This window comes from Etheostoma cragini, chromosome 6 (assembly GCF_013103735.1).
Source record: "Etheostoma cragini isolate CJK2018 chromosome 6, CSU_Ecrag_1.0, whole genome shotgun sequence".
Lineage (NCBI taxonomy): Eukaryota > Metazoa > Chordata > Actinopteri > Perciformes > Percidae > Etheostoma > Etheostoma cragini.
In genome coordinates this window covers 24,754,163-24,769,210 of record NC_048412.1, presented here as the reverse complement: position 1 = coordinate 24,769,210, position 15,048 = coordinate 24,754,163, and the positions used below count along the sequence as shown (strand labels likewise).

General features: G+C 40.6%; 1 long non-coding RNA gene across 1 annotated transcript in view; it reads left to right on the top strand.

Annotated features, from left to right (window-relative positions):
* Positions 1-4,323: 4,323 nt before the first annotated feature.
* Positions 4,324-15,048, top strand: part of LOC117945615 — a 21,054-nt gene continuing 10,329 nt past the window's right edge. Inside the window, exon 1 of the long non-coding RNA XR_004656847.1 lies at positions 4,324-4,335. This is a non-coding gene — a long non-coding RNA (uncharacterized LOC117945615). The remainder of the gene's footprint in view (positions 4,336-15,048) is intronic.

The following is a 15,048-nucleotide window of genomic DNA, read 5'->3' as shown; positions in this document are numbered from 1 at the left end:
AAACCACAGTAAACATGAACACGACTGCTGCCTTCAGGTACTGTTGGAAATGCAGTAACAATATGGAGCACTTATATTGAGTTTTTTCTTTTCTACTTCTGTTTTTTTAATTTTTATATTTACTTGGTATAGCATTTAGTTTTTATGATAATAGCCTTACATTACTTTAACGTCATTGACCAACAGATGCACAGCTGCTCATTGTCAGGCCTGCAAACCAGGCCACAAAAGTTGAAGTTGGAAACCAGATAAAATTAGGGGACGGCAGGAAGTGGATGTATGAAGGTCAAATGTTAAAATGCATATTTGGTATTTGGTAGTTATAGATCATGTGCAGTAGTGGGGGCTGTTAGCCTTAGCAGGCTGACTCATACACTAGCAGCATGTTATGTAGCAACAACAGACAAGCCATGTACATATTATCTCTATAAAAAGTATCCATATCCATATCTAATTTAATGTGTTCACTCTTTAGCAGAAACAGTTCCCACACTTACCAGTTGAATCAGTTACATGCTTCATGTGTTGTCTGCCTTTCGTTCTGCTGCTATGTACCATGGGTCTAAAAAATATTTTTTTGTACTGATAATTTGTTTTTTTCTCATTGCGGTTGAATAAGTTGAAACTTACAAGGAGCACTTGAAGGCAGCAAAGTGGCTTTACTGACAAGATCCAGTAGAGGGAGATACATATCCATCTATCGTGTGTGTGTGTGTGTGTGAGAGAGAAAGTACAAGGAAACTAGAAAACAAACTTAAGTGTAACTGTGCGTGCATGTAGGCCTATTATTAAAAGAGAGAGCATCTAAAAATCCAGTGAAAGTGTCTACACACACACACACAAACACACACACACACACACAGAAAGAACCAGTTGTTCATGCGGGCCAGCAGTTTCCGACTAGTCTTTGTTTTCTGCGCAGGTGCCCAAAATGATTGAGCGAAAATGTGAAATTTGATCAGCAGACCAAAACATCATTAAGTCCCCGCGGTTCTCGGTGATTACAGGTCAGCGCCGTTTCCCCGTCGCTTTCCGTAGCGCTCGCTTGCACGCACGCGGCAGACACCTGCGCGCGGCCCCGCCCACCTGAAGTTCTCCCAACTAATTGTATTTATCAGTAATAAGCAGCGCAACGCTTGGTTATATGAAATTGTGCTCAGACAAGGAAATCTTTCCGGGACGTAGCATAGTAATTACGTGTGTCAGTTGTGATAATGCTTTTTACATCTGCGAGTCGAATGGAGCAGAATATTAATCTGATCCAGTGTGGAAGTCGTTAGCTGTTGGAGAATCTATTCACACACACACGCACACAAGTGAAGAAGAGTTAGAGACCAGGCTGTTTAGTAGGCCTACTCAATAATAAAGACATTTAACCAGGATAGCATGAGGAGGAGGAAGAAGGGGAAGAATTAAAAGAGTGAAGGTAGAAAGAAAGACAAAAGAAAGTCAGGAAAGGTAACAAAATGGGCTTAAATTTACAGCCAGTCCACATGATGTGCATAATTATCATGTGATCTGTCTCATGAAATTAGATTGTCACAAAGGGCCTATAACTGTCAGAAAAGAGACAAAGGCCTTCCTACATTCATCTAGATGTTTGCAAATCATAAAGAAAACAATCAAGCGAGACAGAAACTTAGTCGTCTGTGCCCTGCAGGCTCATGGATCAAGTTTGAATCTGGTTTCATACTTGCATATTTCCCACAAACACCAGTTTATCAGCGTTTTGAACCCAGTTCCAAACCCGCCTCCTGCAGTAAGGCTGCAGCGCAGGGCACTGAGATCCTGTCCGCTGTGTCGGTTAAGGGGATTTTACCAACCTGAGGAGGAGTTCACTTTCTACAGTAGCCTAATTGTCTTTTAATGTCAGTGGTGAGAGCTGTGGAGGACACTCCTGCTGAGAGTGTCTTACACATGTGATTCAGTGTCCTGGAGATGGTGTGTGAGCTGTAATTAACGTCTTCACTGAGCTCTTTCCTCTGTTGTGCCACTGAAAGGCACTGTTGTCCACTGTTGAACTCCCGGGTAACATGAGGAAGATGTCGTGGTGAACAAACGTCCAGAGTGTTGGAAGGCAGGCCACTGGTATATGAAGCCTGGTTCATCACTAATGAAGAGACAACTTCATTAAGAAGATGGACTGCATGGAACATCTGTTTTTTTATGGAGAAGGAAAATCACAGCTTTAACCCTCCTGTGGTCTTCTGGGCAACTCTAACCCATTTATGAAAACTTTCTACATCAGAGCTATGACAAAAGAACGTTGAAAAAGTGACAAATGTTGGAAAAAGATACAAAAATGCAGGAAAGCGATCAGAGAAAGGGTGAATTAATTGACAAAATTGACAAAAACATAATCAAAAAAACAAAAAAGAGAAAGAAATTGGAATTAAATCAAGAAAAGTGTAGAAAAAAATAAAATTTTCAACCTAGTAAAACACAAAGGTGCAGGTTGATGGGAAGACAACACAAAGGTTATGAAACTATGAAAATGGGATTTGGAAGTATGAAAATGAATATATATATATATATATATATATATATATATATATATATATATATATATATATATATATATATATATATATATATATATATATATATATATATACATAGTAGCTTTGACGTTCATGTAGGAATATTATAGTTCTCACAGTTTAACATGGGGGGGGGGGTTGAGCCCTCAAAAGGAGGTTAAAAGCTTAATGAGGGGGTCCCTAGACAATGAACAGCATAAAAAAGCAGAAACATGTTTTATCCCCATTTTATCTAAAATATTTCCTACCAAATATTTTATTAGAGTGTGAATTCTGGGTAAGAAATCTATGCATTTGATTGACAGTTGTGTGAGACTAAATCTGTCATAGTTTATTAAATCTCACCTTAAATGCTCACTTTAAAGTCAACTTTTGAGTGTCAACTATAGGGAGAGGTGGTGAATGAGTGAAAAAGGCAGTCACTTTGGAGGAAGCCTATGCTTATTTCCTTTCCTCATAATTTCCTTATCTTTGTTTTATCATGTACATGTGAAAATGTAATCAGAGAAGGAAAGATATGAAGCTATGTGCAACGTGCGTAACAGGGTCCCAAGTTCAGTAAATGGTCATTTCTTTGTTTCAAAGTTTGGGAAACATGGTAACATGATATTTCTCGATCAAAATACATAGCATAATACTTATTAATGTATTTGTGCACAACTTGTTTGTTGTTATTCCAACTTTACATATTCTAAATGGGCCACAGTAAAGCGATAATGGACTCAAACAAGCAGATTTTAGTTGTTCATTATCAGGTCTGTAAAAATAACTTGCTCGACTTTCCGCTGGAAAGGATGCTATGTTTAATCAGAAAATACGTTTTTTTGTTTGTAAATTTGAATATAATCTGGGCTACAGGTATTGGGGTTTTGGGTCTGCTGGCGGGGAGCCGCACACAATAGAACGCACAGGTGTTGACCAAAAAAAAAGAAGAAGAAGAGAGGAAAGTGGAAGGCAGAAAGTGATTTGAATTGTCATTGCAGAATGCATTTGGCATCTCAGCAATGGAAAGAGCTTTATATAGAGCCAAAAGGTTTTATGTAAAATTGATACATGGATATTTCCAAAAATTGTCTCTCCATTTCACAATTTAAAAAAAAGCAACACTAGTTGATCAAGAGTACAGATATCTTTGACTTGAGCGTGGGGTAATGAGAGGAATTAGCACAAATGCTTTAAGTAATAGTTCCTGATTTTTTTTTTTTTCACTCACAAATTATTTTTCAACTTGTTTTTGGATCTGTGCATATATTAAAAAATCTGCTGAAATTTATTATTCATCTGAGATGTGATTAATATGCAAAATTATGCAAATTAAGATGCAATTAGGCTCCAATTCTCTAGTGGAATTTTCCATTATAATTTAATACAAAGTAACAGAGTAATTGGTGTCACGTGTAATTACGGTTACTCAAGTGCACTTTCAGGCATGCAAATGATTTGCTATATGTTGGTTATCCTATGCAAATGCACCATGTGGTGTTTTAACAAGTCGAGGAACACCCAATGGGTGCTTGGCTACCCAGTGGGGTTGGAACAAGGTAAACACACCAGTGTGTCTATTTTTTTTTAAATGATGAGTTGGAGAACTTTCAGCGCTCAGATTATCACCGGTTAACACTTCCACATACTTTTTGTTTTTCCTTTTTTGAATTTTTGTGGAGAGGCACAGACTTGCATCCATCACCAATCAATTAAGAGAACTGTTTTGGACGAGACTTGGGACTCGTGTTTGAGGGAAAGGCGGTGGTTTCCAACGTGAAACTGTTGCTTCACTTGACACAAGTCCCTCAAAGTCTCAGACCACCTCCACCTTCGCCCCTCCTCCAGTCCCTCAGAGCTAGTGGTGTCTTCTTTACAACCGAGCCCTGTTTGATCCGTGACACTGCAAATGTCACGAGCAATCACAAAGCATTATGCACAGGGGACAATTACGCCTCAGCTCGGCGTGACAAACTTTGCAGTCCGCGGCCGGGCGGAGAGAAGAAAGCGATTATGTAATTGATATCTATTTAGATGGAATGAAAGTCCTGTAAACGCTCGGAGGGAAAAATGTCTCGCAGAGCAATTCCTTCTTGGGAGGCAAATTGATTTTAAATTGTTACATGGCTGGTTACATGTCCTGACATCTTGCTTTGCTCGCCGAGACACACACACACACACACACACACACACACACACACACACACACATACACACACACACACACACACACTCTCCCTTAAAACAGATACACTCACTTGTACACTTACACTTGCAGACACAAACCCTCTGCTATCTGTCTTGTTCATGATCAACGCTCTGAACAAAGACATCCTCCCTCCCTCCCTCCCTCCTCGTGCACCCCCACCTATCTTCTCTCTCTCTCTCTCTCTCTCTCTCCCTCTCTCTCTCTCTCTCTCTCTCCTCCCCGCCTCCACTCTGTGTGCCTGCCTGCTTGCACAACTCTCTCAAAGAACATAATCCCTCAACAAAATGGAAACACAAAGGAAACTTGAGCTCAATCCTATAAACGCGTGGACACAGCAGACAATGCCTCCTCCCACCCGTTTTGCCCATATCCCGTCCCCCTGCCTCCCCATAAATGCCCTGTGGCACAGATCAGGCTTTATCAACCCTCCCTTCCTCCTCCTCCTACATCCATCCATCCCTCCTTCCCTCTCCGATTAGTACCCCACCACCCCCACCTCTACCCCGCCTGTCTCGCTCCTGCTGCCAGCGTCTCCCATACCTCCACACGGACGGTTCTCAGACAGCAGGAGGCGGAAGGCCGTTTGATGGTTTGGCTCTTGTTTGCAGACATTTTCTTTCAGTTCTCACGTGTCTTTGCATTGAGACATGTGGGGAGCAGATACGAACGCAGAGATGACGGACAGGTAGATGTTCTCTCAAGTGAAGCACCAAACTTCCTGCAAATAGATTCCGCAATTTCCAGTCAGTATGAGTGTCTTTTGAGATGTCCTCTCTTTGCGCCAATCACAAGCACTTTTACATTCTTGTCTTTAGATTGTTTTGTTGAGGATTTTGTCTATAGAAGGCGCACACCGCACAGCCACAACGATAAATAACAAAGTCCTCCTAATTACATGACAAATCCCTTTGTTTGTCCAGGCTTTCTAGAACGACACATCTTCTGATCTAACTCCACTATCAGCAAGACATCGATTGTCAGCACCTTCCAACCCGGACCCTATCTGACCTTGGTCCAGTATTAAGCAAGCTCTCTACAGTCAGCAGCGACAAAACAAGCGAAATGTAATGTAAGTCAATAGGGAAATTGTTCAGCTTGTGTTTACATCTACAAAAGTGCTTGTTTTGCCACTGATAGGCTCGGATTAATATGCTAAGTGACTGACAACATTATGGTAAGGATCCTTTCAGAGATAGACCTTTAAAACCTCTTTGAGACCTTAAGTCGCTACGCTAAACCCACCAGACTTCATTAAAAAATGCAATACGTTTAGCGTGTTAAAAGCCAACATATACATCTGTAAATTATGTGTTTATTTTAACCAAAACTGCAGTTGTGATGGTTGGAAAAGTGAAAAAGACGACCCCAAACGGCTTTTCTCAGTTTAATTTAGTTTCTGTCGACACTGAAGTGTATTTTACGATGCTAAAATTATTGCTTATTTACATGAGTAAAGAGACATGAGTCTGGTGGGATTAGCAAACACAAATTTTCATATGTTTTTATGTTAAAAAAAGGATTTTACTCTTTAACAGAAAGGTTGACCTCCTTAGAAATCCTTTCCATAATGTTGTCAGACACTTACAATATTAATCTGAGCCTGTCAGGGGAAAAACGAGCGTCTTGCCACTTTTGTGAAGATAAATACTAGCTGGACAATCACCCTATTAACTTACAATGTAGCTTGTTTCGCTGCTGCTGACTGGAGAGATCTCGCTTCATACTGAACCAATGTTAAAAGAAATTGTTCCCGTCAGTCACATAGACACAAAAACATAGAAAAATAGGGTCCAGGTTGAAAAAAGCAGTAGTTACATCTTGGTTTAGTTTGTATCTGCAACTTGGTTAAATTTAAGGAAAGATCATGGTTTGGGTTTATTGTTTACTTTGTTTAGGTTAGGGGAGCTTTGTCGTCTTGGTAAGCAATGATAAACTCATGGTTGAGGTCATGCTCGTGGTCATGCTTTAAAAAAAAAGCTGCTTGACAGTCAGTAGTTAACAGGAAATGAACAGCGGCCTGCAACATTTTTTTGACCCAGTCATGCACACGGACCCCCTCCCAACATGGACTTTGTTGCTCTATACCAACGTTCTGACTTCCTTCTTTGCTCCTGTCAAAATTACTGCTGCCTCTAGGCTTTGTTATGTTAACGTTGACACGTCATTTTGGGGCACTTGCCGACCGATGTCGTCGTTCTTCTAAGCAGTGTCATGATAACCCAGTTCTTCCTCTTTTTTTAATCCCGAACAAAGGTTGCTGTTAACACCCTAGACTGTAAAAAAAAGATGGATGACATCACTTCTTGTGTGACAGTTCATCCAGGAAAGACATAAGAGACATAAGAGTTTTCTACACTGGGTAGAAAATTTGTCGCACATTGGTCAGCAAAAAAGAGCATCAAAACAAAGTTATCTGTACGAAAATGTTTATTTGTAACTTTAAAATGAAACATCCTTCACCTTCGGTTTACTTTTAATCAGAATCAGAACACTGAACTCTGCAGTCGCTTCGTGCCAAAAATATTAAATTACAATGATGCACGCAGGAAATATGTGAGCTGAAGATGGCTTGTGGCTTTGGCAATGTAGGTCAGTGTCTGTTTCCACCTTTGAGATAGCTGTTTTGCTCCCGTTTGTTATTAGAGCTCATCCACGCCAGCACCAGCTGATGCCCAGCGTTCTCCGAAGAGTGACTCCTGCTCGGAGCCGCGGCGGCGCCGGAGAGGGAGCCCCCTGGAGGTGGTAGTGAGGTGGGTGAGGTTTTATCTATTCTCTAATCTGGTTGTCGGTGGGAGGAGGGGATGTTGGGGAGTTGTTTGGCATCAGTACCGGGACTCTCTGTTACTGTGTGGTCTTCGGAGAACCACTTACCGCCCACGCGCTTTCTTCCAGTCCCAGGCTCGGGAAGGTGAGGCACACTCTCTCCCTCCTTAAACCCCCCCCCCCCCCCCCCCCCCAGCCTGCTGATTAAATCAGCCCCACTCAGGGCAAAGCGCAAAAACAGAGGCAAAGTAGGCCGCCTTCACTCGCTGTCACAGGAAGAGGAAGTGCCCTGGTGTACCTCCACCTGTGCCTGGTGCCTCGCTGGTGCTGCCGCTACAACCCGTAACACAGCTGTAGACGAGACAGAGAGCGTGTAAGATCAGAGAGCAACGAGGCTCACATGTTGCGTTTCCTGTCACTGCGACTGTGTCGAGTGACCGTCTGAGGCCTCAGAACAAAAGAGATACAGAGAAGATGGCTCATTTCTGTCTTAACTGAAATTACTTACCACTTTCTGAAAGTACCAGCATGATTCTGTGTTCATTACACTGAAATAGCACTCATTTGCGTCTAAAACTGTAATTTACATTCTGTCTTACTTCAAATATTCTCTCCTAAAGCAACAGCTTTTAGAAGAACAAAAGGAACAGTCAAACACCATGAGTGGATAACCTCATTTGGATTGAGAAAGAATAAAAGTCAGGTAAGTTGTTCTCACATGTGGCTCAATAATTAGCCTGAATCAATTTGGAAATTTATCAACTAAAGTAGTGGAAAGAAAAACAGGTGGGGATTATTATGTACATTTCCCCACATTTAACATCCCAGTGAACAAATCCCACAAACATCAGAGATCTGGGATGGCGAGTCCTTCTCTATAAATTCTATAAATGTCTGGTCCCTTTTCATGGATTACTGTCATTTGCCATCCGCTATTGTGAGCGACTGCCAGACTGGCTTGCCATTTCTGGGCCTGTGTTTCCAACCTTGAAATATTTGCCAAATGAATATTTGAAGCTGTAATTAAATTTATCCCACCTCTACACCTTCTGTAAGACGGCCACCTTGCACATTTCTCACATGCCATATTTCAGCTATTTTTTTTTTGTGAGAGAGAAAAAAAACAGAGCTTGGTGCCATTTTTTTTTATGATTTTGGAATGAGGATGTTTTTACTGGAATAAATCTGATTTCATTTCAGGACATTCATAATGGTCCTGCTTCCGTATTCAGGCGTAAATACATATCGCGTGGCGGGAGGAGACTTCACAGCTGTCATCGGCTTCATAAACAAACTTCACAAAATGTCTGTAAATGTGTTTTAAAAAATAGATGATGAAATTATTGCAGAATTTAATACAATAATCAGGCGCTGCTCTTGACAAACAAGTTACTATTTCCAGACAGCCAAGAGAAGGCGCTTAAAATCAGCATAAATGTGTCCACATGCAGTAGCAGAACTCTTCTCGTTAACATAGTGACATATCTGCTGTGGGTGTGTTTTATTTTTTCTCTCACATGTTAAAGGTAATCCAAAAAACTGTATTGTTTAATTGTGTAAAGGAGGGTACAAGTATATATATAAGATGCTTCAGCTGTACACCCTGAGACAGGAAACAATGCATTTGATTAATTTATACCAAACAATGTACCCTCGACTCTTTTTAGTTTTCACTTTCTTCTTTTATACTCGTACACAGTAAAAATCAAAAACACATTTCAGCTAATTCACAAGATGTTACCTTATTATTCCAAATCATTTCTTTAGACTGTAGTAACAAGGATTTTGTCAAGCACTGAATTGAGAAATCTCTTATACATTTAGTTTTTATTATGTATTTTGTATTTTTTCACTTATTTCAGACAGTTGATGTCTCAGTTTGGAGTGAAACTCTCCACACACTCCCAGTTGTCTCCTTCCAATCAGAGGATCTTAAGACTGACGTAACCCATCCTCGCCCTCCCTCTGAATCTTGTTAGTTACACTTTAAAGGAGCCCACTACTCATAATTAAAATCTCCAAGCCTCCCAATCATTACCCCTGGTTCCCCTGCACTTTTGGATTGCACTTGTGGTGACATAATTCATTAGTGTTTGTCCAAAGAAATGATTTAAAGTCTTTAAAGTGCTCCTCCATGCAGAATAGCTATTAAAGCAGCCATATGCACATATGCTTGGAGCGTTAAACGGTTTGTTGAAGTCAGTCGGGGTACAAGCGATGATAAACATAAATTATGACTAATACACTGCACCAGTGGCTTTTTCGAAAATAAAAAATTACTGACACAGGGAAACCACTTTGGATCGGCTGCCGCAGCGCCGCAGCCCCCCTCATCTCTGTGTACTGAAGCGAGGATGTAGGAAGCACACCACGAAAGGCTCGGGCATCACCTTGAATATTCAGATGGGTAAGCTAATCGTTTCTGCCTGGATACACCATTGTGATTACCTGGCTCCTTTGGCATCACTTCTGAGCTCTCTCAAGGCGATGCAGAGTGCCTTTTGTTTTCATTTGGTTCTATTAAAAAAGTTTAGGCCACACAACGCAACTTATCACTGGAGTTCACACCACAGATTTCAGACCAGTAAATGTTACTACTGCACCCCCAGTGCAGAGTGCGTCTCAAATGACAAAAGAGAAAAATGGTTTCACCACCTAACAGCTGGTGAAAATGAGCAGAATTTTTAGGGACTTTTACACCAACGCTGTCACTCTGCGCATGTTACTATGAGTGCGTGGCTCTTTGATTTCTGTCCTACATAACAGATAAAAACATAAAGACAACTTCTAAATCAAAAACTACGTAACTCCATCTCATCGTTTCGGGTGTTTTCATTGACTATGTCAATGAAAACGTAGTAGCTAAGCCATGCTTCTCATTTTTCTGAATGTATACTAACATACTATATACTATACATACTAAAATAACTAAAATATGCATAGTACAAAACATGCAGGATGTTAAAACATCCTCTAATGTTAATCAGGGCTGGCATAATCAGCGGATTTATTGAATAAGCAAAAGACAGAAAATTGATCGGCAGTTATTTTGCTAATCAAATAATTATTCCATTCGTTTTTTAGGACAAAAATTGGAAAGTTTTGGGTTCCACCCTCTCAAGTGGTGTTTTTCTTTGTCATATATGACAGTTACCTGATTATTTGAGGATTTGGACCGTTGGTCGGACAAAACAATTCATCATCTAAGTCTCCAGGAAATAAGTTCTATGTTTCAGTATTTGTTGACATTTTATAGACCCAGTAATGAATGGTTAATGGAGTCTTACTTTTTGTTTTCTTTCTTAGCACTTTCTCAGCACCTTCATCAGCAAACTGCTGCTGATTATGGTTTTCATTCAAATTTAATGTTGACCCGTCTTGCTGCTCCAGCACTCACACCTGCACCGTGACAGCCTCCAGTTCACGGTGATCACGGCCAGATGTATTAGCATACATCCTACATTCATCACTTTCTTTCCCCTTTGTGTTTCTCCTTTTAAGGGAACTGCAGGAATTATTAGCAGCTTAGCAGCAAGAGGCCCCTAAGTAGCTCTCAGGGTGTAAGCCTCTCTCCCAAGTCAAGGCCAACAGCACTCACTCCATTCAGTGATGATGTATGTGTCAGCAGGGACATGCAATGATCCGTCACTTCTCCATGCTAAATGATCATTTTCTTTCTTACACTCTGTCTTCACTCAATGTAAATCCACTCCCCTAAAAAAAACTCCCATCAAATATTAACATGCTGTCGAACAATAGTCCTCAGAAAGCATGACTCAGCATATGATTCCCAATTCCATGCACACAACAGGGGATTGTTTTGAGGATCTGTGTGTGTGTGTGTGTGTGTGTGTGTGTGTGTGTGTGTGTGTGTGTGTTTGTTAGGGTGGGTGGAGGGGAGCCTCTGTTAGCACCCACATTCCCATCCAACAAAATTCCAAACCCCCGGCATCAGTACAGAGCTTAGGATCTGTGGGAAAGCCGAGGCGAGTAGCGAAGCGGTGGAGCACCTCGCCCGAGTCTCCAAACGGCCTGATTTGGGAACGCCGTGAAATCCGTGGCACCTCTCCTGGCTTCCTGGCTGAACGGCTGCCATATCTTGTGATGGACTGAGGCAGGAGTGAGGGAAGCAGCCAGGGATGAATACAGCTTAATCTTTACCCGGGCCACATGTGTGTGCATGATAACATGGTTGCTTTCTTCCTGTGCAGGGTTATTCTCCGCCAGCTGCCAGGTTAGCTGTCTCGCACAGCCGTGTTTCACTGCGATATTTGCCCGCTGTAAAAAGAACTATTGCACCTAAGGTGGGGGCTAATGCATGTTTTTGGAATTGGCGGTAATTCCTGACACATTTCGAGAGACAGATAGGGTGTCTTATAGCAAATGACAATATATGTAAAGACACCTAGTCCCCCCACTCCCACCCTTTTAGTTCCTAATATTTTATTTGTAAGGAGCCTCCTTACGCTGGGGATAGATGTTATTTTTATAATTAAATGGCAGCATTGTGATCAAAAGCAGCTAGACGTGCAGCAAAATACCTAAACACACATTCAAAGGTCGGGCCGTGGGTCTGCAGAATTAAGGAAAATGCTATTTTTGCGACATACAGTAACACCACACCAGGTCCTTATATCCGTATAAATATAAACCTGAGTGTGTCTGCGCTTTATCAAACTTCTGATTATATAGATGCACAATTTCCCCATTTTTATTTTGGTGAACTCATACAACATTCAACAACACTAAAGCAGCAGTCTGTTCTTTTTCTTTCAACCCTTCAGAATGTCTGAATGTATGTCTGTGTGTGTGTGTGTGTGTGTGTGTGTGTGTGTGTGTGTGTGTTATACATGCAGGTGGTCTTCACTCCATACATTTTTTCCATCATCTACACAGACATTAGTACAATCACTCCCGCAGCTTGGTGAAAATCTCCGTCCTTTTTCTCCTTCTCGCATAAACTTTCTCCCCCTCCACTCATCTGCCCGGCGACGCAAAGCCCATTTATTATGATTGCATTACCATAAATGATTTTATAACATCTGCTTGTCAATAATTATCGTAGAAATTCCCTTCCCCTTTGACCCGAGCGCTGAATGAACCCCAGGTGGAAGGCACTGTCGGGCTAATGAGTAGCGCCACGCTAGCACATTGTCCCCACGTCAGTGCACACAGCCACCCAGCCGCTTCAATTAAAGCCTGCACACGCCTAAATATTAGCCCAAAATGGAGGAATCATGCACTAATTGAAAACATTGCATTCAAGAAGAGAGGCTGTAAGTAAACTGTAAGGATATACTGTATAATGTCCTAAAGGAAGCACACGTGCTTGTTTCTCCTCTTCCAGGAGAATATGGAAGGAGTATGTTGCATGTTACCACACCAGCAGCGTTGATGTGGACGAGAGCAGGTGGAAGACATTTTGACAATTTCTGAAGAAGTATCACGACTTCAGATTCAGACAACTTTATTAGTCACCAAGGGCCAATTAAGTTTTACAGCTAATCCACCCATTAAGAGTTAACGTTTAAAGTGCATCAGCAAACAATGTATGTAATGTAAAAAAATAAATAAAATTAAAAGTACATAAATACTTCACCCTGTATACAGATGCTTCTCTCTCCCATAACACACACACACACACACACACACACACACACACATATACACTGCATTCACATTCACCTGCCAGTGACGGAACAGAGCAGCGAAAAGTAGTGTCGTAGTTATGTGTATTCATTCAACAGTCTTGTAGATTTTCAGCGGTACAAGAACACCTGAGCAAAAATGAGAGATCTCTAATTAAAAACAAAATCATATTGCGAAGGGAAACAACAAAAATGTCCTTTCATATGCTCTTAACTATACAAATTAATGGCTAACATACTGCCTATAAATGCTAAATAAGGAGGTTAAAATGTAGTGTTTTTAGTTACATTTCAGGTTGACAGTGTGTAGGAGTGTACTACGTCTTTTCCATATTTCCATCATTTACGCACCTGTCTAACAGGTGTGCTTTAGGTTATTTCAAAATGTACTTTTTTTTTTTTTTTTACAAAGAAAACATGTAATAGTTATTCTCATTAATAGAAAAAAAGGAGTAACAATACTAGATAATAATAATAATAATTATACTAGAGATTGATTCAAATGCTTTTCAAAATACCCCTTTTACCAAATGTGTATTTTGGTGCACCTTTGAGGGGCTTTGCCAACATAACAAAAGTTATTCTCAGATAAAATAAATTACAGTAACATCAGTTAATAAAATTCACTCTTTTAAAAAACTGCATATCTCAGACCACACCAAACAAATCATCCTCACACAATGATAGCGACTCTCTAATAACAAAATCAAAACAAATACACCGCACGATCGATTCAATGCCACACGCTCACTTTCCAAACCATTATTCAAGTGCTCAAAGACGCTGCTCCAAGTGCATCAATCTATTTCACCAGTCTTTTCCTCCCTGAACACCAGTCTAGATGCTCCAAAGCAGACCCAACTGCAGTGTCAGATGCAGTCCTAATTGAAAAGTTAATTAACTTTTTCAAGTCATCAGCTGTCATTCCGGCAACTCAGACTCCAGCCCGGCCCCCGAGACCGGCTTTATATCAGTCTTAACGGCTGGGGACCCACTGCCGGGCTACATGGGAACATTTGGTCATTGAAAGTACCATTTATAGAGTATTGTTTAATTAAAGTCAAATTAAGAGAACTGTATGCAGAATTTAATTTCTGGTATGAATTATTGTCGAAAACAGAGTGCAACTCAGATAATCAAACTTTTCATTATCCTCTTCTCCCTCCTGAGGTGCCTCCGCTGTTTTTTTGTTGACAACTCCCAGAGCATAAATGAGAGGAAGCTACCCACAATGCACTGCATATCTACATGTTTTTTCTCATACATCAACTTCCTTCTATCGAACCTTTTTTTTGTTTTTAACAAACAAAAGCTTCTACTTGAATCCCCGTCTGGAGCAGATATCCGTCTCAAAAGTGTTGCTTTAAGTGTGATATTTGAAATTCCCCAGATATTCTGAGGACTAAAAGATTTGTCAGAAACAGTTTGTTCACCATTGATATCTGATCATAGAATGTAAAATTATAAATTTTGAGACGTAGTGTACGTGCTCTGAACATTGTAAAGTGAGAACATTTTTAAAAAGGTGTATCTTAGAGTGTATCTAAAACAGCGAGGACATTTTGGAAAGTAAAGAGGAAGTACATTTTCAGAAAGTGAGAACATTTTTGAAAAATGACATTTATGGGACATTTAGGAAACTGAGGACATTTTCGAGAAGTAACAGCGTTTTTGTAAAGTGAAGACTTTTTGGTGAAGTGAGGATATTTAAAAAAAGTTAGGACATTTTTTAAAGTGAGACCATTTGTGAAAAGGGAAGACATTTTTGGAGAACTGAGGATTTTTTGTAAAGTCAGGACGTTTTGCAGAAGTGAGGACGTGTTTGTATAGTAGGGGCCTTTTGGTGAAGTGAGGACGTGTTTGTAAAGTAGGGGCCTTTTGGTGAAGTGAGGACGTGTTGGTAAAG